The sequence below is a fragment of the Diorhabda carinulata genome, chromosome X (genome assembly GCF_026250575.1).
Source record: "Diorhabda carinulata isolate Delta chromosome X, icDioCari1.1, whole genome shotgun sequence".
In the NCBI taxonomy this organism is placed as follows: Eukaryota; Metazoa; Arthropoda; class Insecta; order Coleoptera; family Chrysomelidae; genus Diorhabda; species Diorhabda carinulata.
In genome coordinates, this window is record NC_079472.1 from 37383390 (window position 1) to 37400849 (window position 17460).

A 17460-nucleotide genomic window follows, 5' to 3' on the forward strand; every position below is an offset into this window, starting at 1 on the left:
AAAGATCCTAAGACTCGAGTCTATCCATAAGAGAGATACGGTTCGCACTCCATAAGCAAGTGCCAAGTATACATCAGGAGCAACTATAAAATAGATGAGAAGATCTGCCGGGATCTCTCACAAAACTAGAGGGTGGTGAAATGTCCTATTTTGCATCCACCCTTGGATTTTGCTAGGAGGTCGATGCCTAACGGGAGTTGCTCCTGCGCGTTTGTATGTAGACATAATTTTAAATAATAAACAATCTTCCAATAATTGTATTCTCCAATTATTTATTTAATTATACCACTCTACATCCCGAGGGGCCAATTAAAAGGTAGGAAAGGCATATATAAGAGTTAACAATTGAACAATTAAAGTTGTTAAGTACAAATAAACAATGGTATATTTAGATGAATTGTAAATATACACAAAAATACGAAAAAAATAAGCAGTTCTAGAATTCCACTCTGCCAAATACGAATAATGAGAAAGTTAAAGAACTTATGACCGTGATATTGATTCATCGATATAAAGGAGAAAATTTGAGAACATTATTTCTGGGACCTGGAAAATGGAATAAAGAGTGGGACTGGGTGGCAATTCGATGAGTATGTACTCTTAAAATACCTAGCAATTCTGAACAGTCAATTTTATTCGTCCCAATATGAACAAATACTCTTGGACACCCTGTACATATATATATATATATATATATATATATATATATATATATATATATATATATATATATATAATTTATATGTAATTCATGTAATCTATAATACTTAAGTGTTTCAATATTTAAAGAGATAACATTATCGAGATAGATAGAGGTCAAGTATATTCTTAAAGGTAATGTTCAGCTAATTTTTGGCCAGATAAGCATTGTAACTATAATTATTGTTGTTAAATTTATCTGATACTAACCTGCCGGCAGTACTAAGGATTAAGCCTTTCGCAAGTCGTGATATTATAAGCTATAAACATGTTTTGTTCTTTAATACAAGACGCTTCGTCTAATTTTAAAACATTATAGCCGGGAGATCATCATAAAGTGTACTGGAAATGATCTGAAATGACTATACACCTTCACACGTTCCAGATGGAAAATATTTTTATTGCTTTTAATTTCCATTCGTCAATACGGGATGGACTGACTGACTATAGCGTATTATTTTATGTAGGTCATAACGCAAGCAGATGTATTATTAATAAACGAAATTGAAAATGGTAACTTTCAACTTAATACAAAAAATAATATTTCTCTTGTATTGTTCACTCATCCATTGATACATCATCTCTGTTACATTTTGAAACGTTGATAAAATAATTGAATGATTATATTCCTCTTGAAGATACAAGAGGATCTGTGTAGATAGCAAAATTTTTTTCTGAACAATCTGAGCTAAATGCCGGTCTCTACGATCAATATCAAATTAAAATTACTTTTGGCGATGTTTGTCTAGACAATTTTTGATTCAATATAAAGAAGAATTATAGACCAAAGTAGCGTTGAAACTTTTGAAACCTTCTTCTATTTTTACATTTGTGGAAAAGGATTTTCCACAACGATAAATTTTAAAATATTTAAAAAAATTGGCACTGGAAATTGATATTGATATTGTATTTGACAGAAATCAACCCAGTTAATTCCAAGCAAGCTCAAGTTTTTAACTCATAGTTTTCATAGCCGGTCTCAAGCCCGGGTAAAAGAGGAGGGTTCCAAGTGAGGCTGCTTGGGTAAAAAAAAAAACAAAGTTCTCAGAGATCCAACGATTTAGCCTCGGATGTGACTGGATTAAATAATGACAACCTGGCGAGAAAAAGACCAAGAAATTTTACTCGAAATAAAAAGACACAAATTAGATATATGCGCCCTTTCGGAGACTAAAAAGAAGGGCAAAGGCAACAGCAAATATGGAAACTACATTCTAATATACAGCAACAAAAATAAAAATGAAAGAGCAACATCAGGAGTTGGCTTACTGCTACACGAAAGCTACGAGAACCAAATCAGCAATATAATATACGTTAACGACAGAATACTTCAAGCGACGATCAACCTACAAAAATCAAGACCAACGCATATAATAAGTATCTACGCACCCGACAGCAGCAAAACAGACGGATATAGACATATTCTATCAGACATTACCAACAGTCTTAGACGGTATACCCAATCATGTCGAAATAATAATCTTAGGGGATTTCAATGCAAGAATTGGCGATGAAATTAATCCTGGTATCAAAAATCGATTTAACGAAGAAACAATCAATGAGAGTGGTGAAAAAATGATACAGCTATGCATACACAATGAACTAAGAATTAATAACACCTTCTACTCACATAAACCACAACATAAATATACATTCGAAAATACACGAGGACTTAATCAACTATAGATTACGTAATTACAAATAAAAATATCCATCCGACAAGAATACAGGATACTAGATCTCTAACTTCTGTAAATGCAGGAACAAACCACCAACTTGTAATGGCAAAAATGCGAACAACCATTCAACGTTCTTGTAACAAACCTATCGAAGAAGTAAGCAAATTGAATATAGAATCCCTATCAGACGAGTCGACAAAATACCTTTATCAACAAAGCCTCAGAGAGAAAATTGCTGCTAATAATATCCAAGAGACAGATGACATCGAAACAGCATGGACAAAACTAAGAACTAATATACTACAAGCAGCAGAGGAAGCCTGTGGAAGAAGGACTATAAAAAAAGGGGGAAGAACAAATACAAAACCGTGGTTTAGACAAGAAGTCAAGATCCTAGGCGAAGAGAAAAGAAAATCGTACCTGCAATACAGATCCAATGCAACAACGTATAATAAAGCTGTAAGAAATAGAGTCAACGAAAATATTCGAAAAATTAAAAGAGATCACTGGGAGAAGTTTTCGAATGATATGGAACATGACTTATATGGGGGACAGAAAAAAATGTGGAATCTTCTGAGGGATAGGAGAAAACCAATAAACGAATACATACAAAATACAAAAATCACGGCAGACGAATGGGAAAGACATTTTGAAAAACTTTATAGTTCAACACAAGCTAACGTATCAGCACAGGAATTACCGTACGAAGATGAAAACATCAATGGAATACAAAATAGGATTTTCACCCTGCATAAAATACAACAAATGATAGCCAAGATAAAGAACAGAAAAGCCCCAGGCATCGACGAAATAACAAACGAAATGATCAAATATGGAGGCGACAAACTGTATGATGAACTACAATCCCTCTTCAATAAAATACTAGAGGTCAAAAATGTACCATCTGAATGGAAAGAAAGTTTTCTGATACCGATTTTCAAAAAGGGAGAAAAAACCGATCCCCAAAACTATCGAGGCATTAGCCTGATGAGTACGGTTCTGAAACTATTCACTAAAATCTTAGCAGAAGAAGTAATGTCTACCGGGATATGTGAAGAAGAGCAAGATTTCAGAAACAACAGATCTGCTATAGATGCTATATTTATAACGCGCCAAATAACTGAAAAAGCCATAGAGTTTAATAAGACAGCCTTTATGTGCTTCATTGATCTCACCCAAGCGTTTGATAGGATACGCTTAACTGATGTTATAACTCTACTAAAAAAAAAGGAACGTTCACCCCAATATAATAAGAGTTATCGAAAAACTTAACACCGATAATTATACCTTTGTGAGAACGGCAAACAAATTAGTTAATAAAATACCTGTGGCAACTGGTATCAGACAAGAGGACAGCTTAAGCCCAATACTGTTCAATATTATAATGGACGAAATCATCAACGAAGTATAGCAAGCCGGGAGAGGATACCGAATGGGAGACAAAGAGATAAAAATAATATGCTATGCTGATGACGCAGTAATCATCTCGGAAGACGAAGATAACCTACAGAATCTCCTATATAAATTCCAACAAATAGCGAACACGTACAACATGCAAATATCCTCTAAAAAATAAAAACAAAATCTCTGACAATATCTAAAGAACCGAGAAGATGTAAACTAGCGATCTACGATCAGAGTGTAGAACAAGTGATGTCCTTCAAATATCTAAGGACAAACATAACAAGCGATAGAAATCTAAAGAAAGAAGTAAAAACACAAACAACGAAGGCAGCATTAATATCAGGATACCTTAGAGATTTAATTTGGCGAAATAAATACATGAGCACAAAATGTAAAATTAGAATATATAAAACTTGCGTAAGGCCGGTCATGACATATGGAATAGAAACTAGGGCGGAGAACACAGCCACTAAACGGCTCCTAAGAACAACAGAAATGCGGACTCTGAGTTGAATAACAGGACATACGTTACTCGATAGGAAGAAAAATGAAGAAATAAGGGACATGTGCGATATTAAGGATGTAGTAAGATGGGCAAGGAGCCGCAGAAGAGAATGGAGAGACCATGTTGACATAATGCCAAATGAACGGTTAGCAAAAATTGCAAAGGAAAAGAAACCAGACACAGCTCGACCTCCTGGACGACCACCTATAAGGTGGTATGGAAGTTGGCAAATCCTTGATGAAAATACAGGACCTAGTCCTAACGTAAGAAGAAGAAGAAGAAGCTCAAGTTTCTCAATAATTCATTCTGCTGGATTTCATGAAAAATAGTTATTTATGCAAAAAGTGAGTAAAGTAATCCTTTTCTCACGAGTAGGACGGTTTGATCTACTCACGAGTCTTATACAAAAATTTTTCTACGTCCGTCCTACTTGAAAAAATTCGACAAAATTTCTATAAATTTTTATTTTGTAATAGTAATATTAAAAGTATTGCTGTGAGCATTATTCTTTTGAAGTAAAGAAGAAGTTAAATTACTATTGGTACTTGAATTGGTAACATTTATAGAGTTCAAAGAAATAACATCGTCAATAGTTGTATTAGTACTTATTGGATTGTTGGTAGGATCGTAGGAACATTTACAATGTTGCTTGAAGTTGTTCCCGTTAAAATTTTCACTGCGTAATCCATTTAGTTTTTTATAGTCTTCTACGTAACCCTCCGCAGCTATATTGGTTTTCCACCCACCGTAATTCTTTAGTCTCCCTTGCTTATTAAGATGTTATTTGTTGTATTTCAAGTAAAAGGGCGCTTTGCGAGGACGGTTCGAACGCCTGATATTAATAGTGGGAAGCACTGGAACGGCTCCTGCTGGTGGTGGAATCTGACTCAGGCCGGAACTTGAAGGTATCCCCCGTTAAGTACGGTCAGAATCTGGATCGTGAATAGGTTGAAAGTTATGTAGGTCATGTACACATGTCGACGGGCTAATTGTTTCATTTTGGTTGTGCCTAAATGAGTCCGATGAATTTCGTCCAAGATTGCCGGAATCCACTAATAGAGACACCGAGGAGCGTCGAAACGTATGCCCAGTGTAGTTTTTTGGACTAGATAAATTCAAATATGTTGCGATATACGAAAAAATTTTTGAGAAGGTACTGATACCTACAACTTGGGTTTTGCATTTTCCATTTCTATATTGCAAAAAGAAATTATCTGTTTTGACATTTGTGGGTCGTTGATTTTTATATTTTTTATAAATGTTTACCAAGTTTAATCTATTGTCCGATATTTCACCAATAAAAGTAAATCGACGTTGAACATGAGTTTTTGTATCAGTTACTGTGATAATTAAAACATGTCCGGTATTATTAATATCATTACACTTCATTTTATATATTTCCTCCCTACGCAGAGCTCTTGCGATTTCGAATATTAAAGCAACCTGAAAGATGTTACAAATAACATCTAAGTTTACATTAAAAATTTTTGCTGTTATACCTCATGCAAGAGATAATGATCGTCTGGAGCTTACAACAGAAACTTATTATTTTCTCCACGGGCAAATGTTTTAGATTTTTTCGGTCTATAGTCAATTGATTTATTTTTCAAATATGCAATGAGTTTCGAGTATTTACTGACGTCTACGTCGTTATTTACCATTAGGTTGCCTTTCAGTTTTGAATAAGTCGACCAAAGTGTTGAAGACGCTAGTAACACTCTTTCTGTGAAGCTGTTTATGCTTTTATAGTACGCCACTGCATAAAAGAATTATATTCCTTTGAATATTGTTCCCTGGATTTTTCAAGGAGAATATTCATAGTCGCTGAAGTTGCCGATTCAACAACATCTTCTGGTGAACAGTTTAAACTTTCTTCACTATTACTCTCCATCACTAATAATGATACTACACTCCTTTTAATTAGACACAAAACGGGTTTTCTTGAACGAATATCAAGAATTAAAAGTGTGACAGTTTATCGGAGAAACTAATTGACATGAGAAAGAAAGCGTTCACAGTTCACTATTTTGATAAAACAATTTTATAATTGCGGTAAAAAATGACACGTTACGGCACTTTTTTAAACACAAAAGCGAGAAAAATGAACCGCTACGGTACTTTTATTCGCGCTTTTTGACCGATTCAAAAATTACATTTTTTATGAATGCAAATGAATGAAAAAAAACGTGAATATTATAACGGACGTAGAAAATAGTATTTTTGCAATTTCCGAATGTATTTTGTGTAGTGGGTCTTTTCTGAGTGAAGAGCTTTTGTCTTACATCAATAAGGTTTAAGTAACAATAAAAGCGACGTGGCGGGCATCATCATTTTTAGCAGCTTCAGCAGGTTCATGGTCACGGTCGCTCCATTTATGATCCGCCACTCGTGTGGTTTCTGTGGCCTCAATGCTTGTTATTTTTATTTGTCAATTTCCTACGTGACCTTCTCAGGCACATTCCGTGACCTCTCTGCTAAAGAACTTTTGAGTTCATGATTTATTTGTTATTGCCATTGCATCACTCTTTATGTAGTAGTAGACTAGGTAGGTGCCAAGACTTCAGAATTTTGAGCAGAAATTCACACGTTGGGAAGTTTGCATGCGTCTCCGCGAATTGAGTTAAGAAGCAATGCCACCCTCTCCATAGCCCCAATTTGTCGACATGCGACTATTATTTATTTGGTTCATTAAAAGAGGCACTTAGCAGACTGTGATTCGAAAGCAATGCGAAAGAAGAATTCTTCGTGCGCAAATGGTTACGTGACAAGCCGAGACATTTTTACGAAAAAGGTATACGAAAGCTTCCGGAGAGGTGGGAAAAGTATGTAGAGTGTGAAGATGGCTATCTAGAAAAACTGTAAAAAATTTTAGCTCTATAACTTAATCCATTAGCAACTGAATTTGAGTTACCGAATTTTTCTTTTGCAAGTTGTCTACTTGACTACATTGTGGAAAATGAAAGGTCTTTCTAACATAGGTACTATTTTCATTTTCATGAATCCTTTATTTTACTATCATCAAAAAATGGAATTGAGAGAGAGATTCGACGAATAATTTTTGGGCGGGATAAGGGAAATTTATTATGAGAAGATTTGTTGGAGTCGGTCTCATATAAGAGTTGCTCCTCTGAAGGGCTGGGATTGTGGTTGTGTTGTCCTGGCAGAATACGAGGAAAAACGGACGACCAATAGCCAGAAGATGAAAATAGAGCCCGAATCTAAGTAAGAACGGATCCCCTCATTTTAGGGATATTGTTTTTTCTTTTGTTTCGTTTCTCTTTGATTTAAATGGGGGACGAGCGGTTACAGCTATGCCGGTCATTTCGCTGGTGAATAAGTTCACCACGTTTCAAGAAAACCGCAGAAAACCTGTAACACCGATGATAACAATTGAGAGAAAAATTAAGTTTAGATGCAACTGAAGTTGTTTGATATCATTATCCTAATTTAAATCCTGAATTGCTTGGTAGAATTACTATTCAAGTGATCAGAAGTAACTTAAGTTGACTGGGCGTAACTCCATTGATGATTATTTATTTATTCATGACCATTTTGAAACAATTTCAATGAAACAACATTTGAAAAAAGTTTTGGGTACTAATGGGTTAATAATAAAACTTTTTATAATAAAATTCCGGTTTATATTTGAGCCTCGTCTGTCGCAAATTATAATTGGGTTTACAATTCCCTTGCCAGGTAAACATTTTTTTTGTGAAAATCATTTTATATAGGCGACACATCGGAATTACATTTTTAGTATCGGCTGAATAACTAGATGGACTGCATCGAGTAATTGAGGTTAATACCGGATATGCTGGTATATAATTGAAGGTTTTTTACCTCTACTGCGTTAGGATAGAATCAGTAGCTCGTCCGAGTGATGAGAAACCAAGATACCGGAACTTGTTCTGAATGTCTGAAAAGTACATTTGCTACAATGTATATGAGCATAATCGCATATATACGTTTTTTATTATTTTGTAATTTATTGACGGAATTCATTTAAGATATATATAAATATATATGTATAGAGGTGTTAAACTGTTCTGATGAGACGTAATAACATCGAAACTAGTCAGTAGTTACACCCTCTCCTTGCAATTGCGAGCCATTGGGGATGTTAATATCGACAAAAAGGTCGATTTACATCACGCTCTTCAGAGGGGTTGTAATTCAAGATTCGTCGTCGTAGATTTTCGAAATTTAGATCTTTATACGAAGATAGAATTGATAAGTGCATCATGTAATGTTTGGTAATATTTTTGTTTTTTACTTTATGTAATTAATGAGTATATATTCATTAGTTAGGGAAATTATTATTTAAAACTTTGAGATGTGAATCTAACGTTCTAATTAAGGATTGATTTGCGGCACAATATTTTTTAAAAGTTTGTATTCTAAACAGCTAATGTGTATTTACAATGTGAATTCTGGTTGACGATGAGTTTTTCTGCATTTTATTAGAAAGCATCTTCTGTTGTTTCCTTTGCTAGCTTCATCTTAACTGTGTTGTCTCTGTATTTAGATCTTATATTTTCAATAAACCCCATTTCTGTAAACGTAGCAAGACGGATAGTATTTGCTAACTAGTTTGAACAAGAACCAATATATTGGGAGCTTGCAGCAAATTTTGGAAATCATCATCATCAGGGAAAGTTCAATTTGAGGTAATTCCTAGTTTTTATCTTAACGAAGTAAGCCATAGTAGAAGATTAAGTAGTTACGGTTCTCATTGAATATGTATGTAATCAAAATTAGATTAAAAATTCTTGAATGTTTAAAAATATTTAAAAAGATGTAGTAGTAATATAAGTAAAATTGATTTAACTATCCAATAATGCACATATTTTCATAAAATACCATGTGACGTCTATGATTAAAATTTTAATTTGAGTTTTTTTGAGGTATTTGCAATTTAAATTTATTGCATAGAAATCAATGAAATAGTGAACTATTGAAAAATATTATTGAAACCTTTGGCGATATATAACAAATTAGACCAAATCTGCAAAATTATACTTCCACTGAAATATATTTTAAAACTGCAACGTCAGTTGTTTTGATATTCGTTATATAATTCCAATTAAATCAAAAGTAGGTTGATTTAAGTAATGCGACTTAATGCATGTTACAAAATCAGTACTTGAATTATTTAACTTAGCCATCCAATTTCATAGACTCAAAATAGATTTTAAGCTTGAAAATAGTTTATAGTCGCTTGGAACAAAATATAAAGAATAGAATGGCTGAAGAAACAATTCGAAATTCACTTCATTGAATTTTGATATCGTTTTTCTGAATTATCGAAAAGTTTCTTAGTTATATCTCTCGTAAATCGATCTAATAATGTACAGTAGTTGTCAAACATATTTTGACCACCCTTTTTGACACCATCTATGATACAGGAAAGTTTCCTAAAGACTAACTACAGTCAACCTTTATCGCTACCGTCTAATAAGCTTCATAAATCACATAACGAAATTTTCTACCAAAATTTCACAAATTGAATACACTCTAAATGTAAAACAAACATCTCTGAACCGCAATTTGGTTTTCGTAGCGCACCAGATATAAGTGAAGCCATCTTCAGCCTATTGGTTCTCATCTAGAGATATGAACAAAGACATACAAATTTGCTTTATTTATTTATTTCTCCAAGGCTTGCGATAACGTCAAACACGAACAACACATCAACTTTCTGGCACTGGCATTGACAGAAAAGATCCTTATTATCGCTAATATGTACTGGTGTCAAACTGCAAAAATGAAAGTAGGTGATTAATTCAGCGGAAAAATTGCTGTCAAGAGGGGAGTGTGACAGAGTTGCATTCTGTCACCTCTTCTAATAAACATTTACTCCGAAGAAATATTTAGAAAAGCACTGACAGATCTACCAGATGGTATCAAATCAACGGAGAAGCAATCAACAACATTAAATATGCCGACAAAACGTAATTATAGCAAATAACAATGAAGCGCTACAAAATATGCAAAAATATATATAGCAAGTAAAGAAAATGGACTATCTTTGAATATATCAAAAACAAAACACATTATTATTAGCAAAAGTCAACATCCTGCAGTGCGTTTAACGATAAACAATCAAGACCTAGAACGGGTAGAGAAACGTACATATATCTCGGAACCACAGTAAACGTGAAATGGGACCAAGCATCAGAAATACGATTACGAATAAAAAGAGCTCGACAGCTGCGTTTGACTACTATATACAAGCTAAGAAAATTCTTTATAACTAAAATTAAGACTAGTCAGGTGTTACATATTTTCTGTTTTGTTCTATGGTGTAGAGGCTTGAACCACAACCATATCGGCGTATTTTGAAAATATCCTGGAAGGAGCACATCAACAAAATACTAAGACATAACAAATACCGTCTTTTGCAGTTGTCCAAGGCAAAATGGATAGTAAGAAGAGACCAGAGACAAGACGGCATTCATGGTTGGATAACCTACGCCAGTTGTTTGGAGTGTCATCTATTGATCTGTTTATAAACGCACTAAACAAGATAATAATACCTTGTTAATAGTCAATGTTCACAACGGATATGGCCTTTTTCTAAAAGAGCGTCGAATAACCTGTATTTTTGCTCTTCTCTAGATTCTGTCTACTCAGATGACACCCGTTTCGATTTTCACATATCTACTATGCAAAACACTATTTTCATCATCAGCTCTACACATCGCTCAAGGTACTCAATTCGTTGTTGTTTTGGTGGGTAAATGTAGCACACATTTGGTGTAATGGTGTAAACACACATGAATTCGCTATTTATATTTCTTTCGATCAAAGTAATATTACAATATTATTATGACATATTTTTTTGTGTATTTCTATTTAGCTTCACCACGTAGGTATCACGAATTTAGTATTTTTTCTATTGTTGAGCAGATTAAAAAATAAATTTACGTGGCGTGACGTGGGCTGAGAATTTTTAAAAGTTTTCAATAATTCTGAATTGCATAATTTAAATTTCTTCATTGTTTAAACGATGTATTTTCTACGCAACTGCCGTTTTTATTCAATTCAATGGGATTTAGTTTACAGTGGTACGGAGTAAGTCGTAGTTTTGGTATACCACATAAAGCTGCCATGTCACCCACAAGATCACTTATATCTTCATGCATCAACGCAATTGAATAAACTTCAGATTTTAGTGGAAATATTCTAACCTATCTTATGATACCATAAGACATACTTTGTCTTCAGTAATGTTGTTGGTGGAACAAAGCGACCAGAGAGTGATTGGTATCATGTGATTTTAGGTTGTATAGATTGATTGTGGTAATTGCCGAACATTGAATGAATGTCGCAAAAAGCCAGTTGGTCAGAGCAGTAACTGGTGAGTCTTATGTACGCACAACAATTTACCTTTGAGCATCGCAGTGGTCGCCCAAATGATGTGACGAATCCAGAATAGTTGAAAAAAATTCTACAAAGCGGTACTGGATGATAGTCGACTTAATGTGCGCGAGCTAGCAGACAAGGAAGAAACGGCTCCAAAGAAGGCAAAGACCGTTCCATCTGCAAGGAAGGTCATGGAGTCCGTATTTTGGGATGCGCGTGGGATAATTTTCATTGACTATCTTGAAAAAACGCGAGTATTATGCGATCTTATTCAACCGTTTGAGTGAAGAGTTCAAGCAAAAACGGCCGCATTTGGCTAAGAAAACAGTTATTTCATCAAGACAATGCACCAGCTCGCACATCCGTTATTGCAATGGCCAAAATTAATGAAGTAAAGTTTGAATCTCTACCTCTTGCCGGGATTTACCTCATCAGATAATTTTCTTTTTCTAGACTCGAAAAAATTGCTCGTTGGACGAAGACTTCCAGAAAGATGTTGGCAGTTAATGGCTATTTTGAGGAACTTGACGATTCTTATTATAAAAACGGAATCGAACTTATTGAACGTCGCTGGGAAAAGTGTATGGAAGTAAAAGGAGATTACGTTGAAAAAATACAAAATTTTTGTGTTTTATATGTTGAGCCAGGTACTTCTGAGACCATCCCCGTACAGAAACAGTACAAACAACTGTCGAATAAAATTGCTAATTGATCATTGAAATGTCAGAAGCCAAAACAAATGTGAGAACTCTCTATCGATTCGATTCGAAGAAAAAGGATTTTATTCAGAGTGTTCTAAAATTGATGTAGCCGAACGCGAATCGAACAGTGAGATTAAAATAAAGTGGATTATCGAACGATATCGAACAGTAACAGTCATCAGATATACATAGCCAAACGTAGTAAAATAATATCAATGCAAAGGTAATATATTGGGCGCGATGATAACGACATCTGATTGATTCATATAATCATGCTGGACAATAGAATGATATTTCTAACATCCGTATAAAAATAATAGCCTCAAAAGAACAATGTAAATATCGATATGCATTACAAAATACTATAATTATGTTTTCAAGTTGAAAAACCGTTATTTTGGAAACTTATGGAATTTCCATAAACAAAACAGTAATGGTGAATCTGCGGTTTTGTTCAACCATTTTGTCAACTCGTTGAAACAGATCATCTGAAACGACAGATTTGCGTCCTTGGCCCCCTGCATCATGCATCACTACGGTCATCTTTAAACTTTCGACGCAATTCACGCACAACATCATCATTCATGAAGTTTTTCCCATACACACAAGTATCATTCTCCGATGGATTTCTGCAGCACTATGGCCTTCGGCTTGTAGAAAACGAATCACACTTCGCAATTCACACTTGGCGGGAGCATGTACAGCTGTAGCCAAACGCCTACTGACGCCTGAATGTAAACAATGGTGGAGAGTGTAGTGCGAGAGCTTCGCAGTCGCCTACACCACACGCATGCAAAACGGCTCTCGTATTAATTTTAGTGTAAAACATACACAACTAAAGCGGCACGCTACAGATTAAGATTATACACTTCTCACTTTTTTCTCCTCACTGCATGTATCCATGTTTTTCATTAATCCACTTTCCACTTAGCTATTGGAAATATGTTAAATTTACACTTCTTTTTCTGCCTGTATTTTGTACTCAAAAACACACCTATATTGTTCATTTAATTTCCACCTGTTTTTTATCTTAAGAGCATGATTTGACGACAATTTGACCGCATCGAGCGCTATAATCGATTCTGTTGTCCCCTCTATATACTTTGCTCCCTGACATGTCAAAAATTGAATAAACAGTGGGAGAAATGTAATATGCATTATCTCTTTTTATTTGTAGAAAGTCTGGTTTTTATGTTTTTGCTTCGTCGATTCGTTTAATTTCAATTCTCGGTTTCGACCATTTTAATTTCATTTCAAATCTCTTGACGTTCAACCGTGACGGGATCCCACAGAGACATAAAAAAACAGGAAAAATAAAGTCGTATCCAAACAAAACGCCGTCAATACGACTCACAGAACAACACCAGCAAGAAATTATCGAACACAGATAGGCGACGGACCGGTTGATTTGCATTCGCATACATTCGTATCCCTTCCCTGTCCTCTTTTGTAAAGTCATGAATCCTATATTTGTTTTTGTACATTCCAATTGATTCTGCGATATACGTTAAATTTTTTTTGCTTTATTAATTCTACTTTCTTAGATAAATATCTTGGCGCGTCAAGACTTTTCAATAGATTCTTGAAGTTGTAATATCAAACCGGTGCAGCTGTCAGTCCTTGATTTATATAAATGTGTTTGGTTGAGTTCATAAAAATATTTTAATCGATTGCTTTTAGAAGCTACTAAAATGTTTCCGGTAATCTTTATATAGGGTGTTTGATTAATAATTGAAAATATTTTTACTCATGAAATGTGAATACAAAATTTCAAAATTCAACCCGAATACTCTAAGGCAAAAGTTTATGCATATTTATGTGCAATCCAACTAAAATAAATTACATTACATACAAGGTGTCCAAAAAGAATATCGGGTATTTGTTTCCGCGCCACACTCGAAAAGGAGTGACGAAAGGGAGCGGGAAGGGGTTCGTGGCTTCTGCCATTTTGTGGAGTTTTAGTCACGATGGAACAGTACTCGGGGACGCATCGCGCATTTTGCGTGCGAGCGTATTATCCTATAGTCAATAGTGACTGCTCATTGTCTGGATTGTGCGGAATATCGTACACGCCACGCGCCAAGTGACAATAGCATTAGGAAATGGATCAGGATATTCGAGAATACAGGTGTGACAGCAAATTTTCACCTGAATGGTCATGTTAATAAGCAGAATTGTCAGTACTGGGCAGTCAAAAATCCGAGATGAAAGCATGAACGACCCCTGCACAGCCAAAAGGACGTTGTTTGGGCCGCTATGTCTGCTAAAGGAATTATTGATCCTTATTTTCATGAAGATCAACGAGGCCGAGCAATCAATGTGAATAGTGACAGTTTATGCGATATGTTGCGAAATTTTTTGGTCCCAGAGTTGCAGAAATTTGCAGGTTTCAACTCAAGAACGTGGTTCCAGCAAGATGGGGCCACTTGCCATACCTCGAATGACTCGATGGAAGTTGTAAATGAACTATTCCCTAATAAAGTCATTTCGTGAAGGGGTAACATCAACTGGCCTCCCAGAAGCCCCGACCTTAGCCTGCTTGACTATTTTGTATGGGTAGACTTTAAAAGTAAGGTTTATCAAAATAATCCAACGAACCTAACCCAATTGAAGGAAAATATCAGGTCAGAAATGGCAGCAATATCAAGAGCTTTGTGTCGACGTGTTATCGCCAATCTTCGGTCCCGTTTAGAAGAGTGCCAGCAACGTAACGGTCATCATTTGGATAACATCATCTTTTCCAAATAATTTTCCAATTCATATGGTATCAAAAAACAATTAAAGTTTTTATTGCTTATAAATATTTTTTGTTTACTTGAACTTACAAATACCCGATACCCTTTCTGGACACCTTGTATAACCAAAATCGTACGACACGGGCATGTGACTACTAACCAAATTAAGAGCTACAACTTGTCTCTCCCTAAATAAAAAAAGCGAGTTATTCAATAGGAAAGGGACTAATCAATAACTAACTACAGATAACGACGACGAGGACGAAGTAGAAAATGAATTTCACATCGATAAACTGATTCAACACTAATCAATCACGCATCGAGAAGAGGATTCAGTCTTATAAAGTTGAAAAATTTCAAAATATGGTAATAAAACTTCGAGTTTGCCACCATATCACCTCAATCATAATGCCGTTGACCTTGTTTGGTCGTCTATAGAACAATACGCTGCAATTGAAAATACCACGTTTAGATTATTTACCTTTGTACCTAATGATATAATTCGAAGCGAGCATAATAAATAAGTTCCTCAATATTAAATAAAGGTGTCAACTGGTACTCCCATAGCGTAAATGGCTTGACCAGAGCAAGCTTATGCAGAGGACAGCCGAATATAAATGAATTTTTGGGAACGTGGGGATACTTAATCGACGCAATAGAAACACAGTAATTTCAATCTACTCAAACAGCTGCTATGACAATTGTGCTTAGAACCCAATTATAGTTATAACATCTCAAAGTAGTAGTGTAGTAGCACGACATACTTTGCGGAGACGGATGGAACCATCTGCCTGTTTTCCAATCAACTGCTTCATTTAAAGAGATGCGAAGTTCATTTGGTCTTTTAACGGGACACAGTCATCTGAGATGCTATCTCCGAACGATCCAGAATGTCACTTGTGAGTTTAGTAAAAAGAAACTGCAGACCATGTTATTGGTGAGTGTTCAGCACTCCTCTAAGCGAGATTCAAGTATTTGTACAAGCTTTACAGTTTGCCTACTGGCTTTGAAAGGTTAGATCAAAGGATATAGGTCTTTGGCAGACATATGTTCGCAATGATTCCTGGCCACACACCAATAGCCAATTTTGATGTATGTCTTCACATAATCGTTTACAGTATTCGTCACTTCTATTTCGACGTTATATTTTTCTAAATACCTATTCCAATGTTATTCAAAACAACTATTTCTTTTGCGTCCTTTGTTTCATGTACTGGTATATTTCTTTTGGGGTTCTTATAATTCTAGTACATAATGCTTCAATAACAATATTTTGTCTTGTTTCAATTTTCCAACATAATATCATAAAATTCCATCTGTCTGATATTGTCCTCAGGAAATAATTCCGCAGTTGTTTGTACTTTAAAGCTTACTGCGAACATATTTATGCATGAGTGCACGACTGACGTTAGGTCGACAAAACCTATTGACAAAACATTTACTTATTTACCGTATATTTACGGGACATATACCCTAACGGCAGTTTAAAAAATCATGAATCAACCATGATATCAAAAGTACTGTTACTAATATAAAAATACATTTTGATGAACTGTTTTATTCCGTTATTCAAGTGAAAGTTCTGGTTTTAATCGAGATAAACATCGTATTTGACTGCGAGATTGCGTAGCCACATAAAATTCCACTCATCAATTGTTTATAATAACGATAAACTACGTAACAATCAAAGTTGTCGTCTCAAACGTTAAAAGACTCTTGGTACAGGGTATGTACCATTACGATTCATTCAGGATTGTAGTTGAATTCCACAATTGTATAAAGTGACTCATATTGTAGAGCGATTTTGTGGGCCATCAAATTAGACTAATACTTTTAAAAATATATATATCCCATACGAGGAAGTATTCGTTAAAAGGCAATCGATTCATTATAAATTGGACGGTAGTATACGCCGTTATTTAGACAGATGCACTTAATTGTAGTCCTACTTGGAACTTTGAAAGAAATCATTATTATACCTTACGAACTTGCTACAACTGGATATTAAATTATAAAACGTAAATAAACGAGTAAAATGTAAGGGAGTTCGATTTAAACAGGGTACCAGACGTGAGTTGAGCCCTTTTTGTACCCCATTCATTTTTTTTCTGGAAAAAGAAATTTCAAAGCAAAAACCATAAAGCAAAATTAATTCTTTGCAAATAAAACAAAAGAAAAAAAAACATTTCAATTCCGAAGTATCTTTATAAATAAAAATGGTACTCAGAATCGTCTTTAGAGTCATCATTTGATTGAATTATGAAGGGTTGTTTCATCTAGCTAAATTATGTGTCTATTAGAATTTCGGTAGTCTTTTATCTGACGGAAATAATCTTGTCGCCATCGACCTATCCTTGACGTTTCGGTTATTG

The 17460-nt window shown here is 34.9% G+C and overlaps 1 protein-coding gene across 1 annotated transcript in view; it reads right to left on the reverse strand.

Annotated features, from left to right (window-relative positions):
* The window catches only part of LOC130902186 (mannosyl-oligosaccharide alpha-1,2-mannosidase IA), a 152276-nt gene that overhangs the window by 109711 nt on the left and 25105 nt on the right, over positions 1 to 17460 (reverse strand). The window lies entirely within an intron of this gene.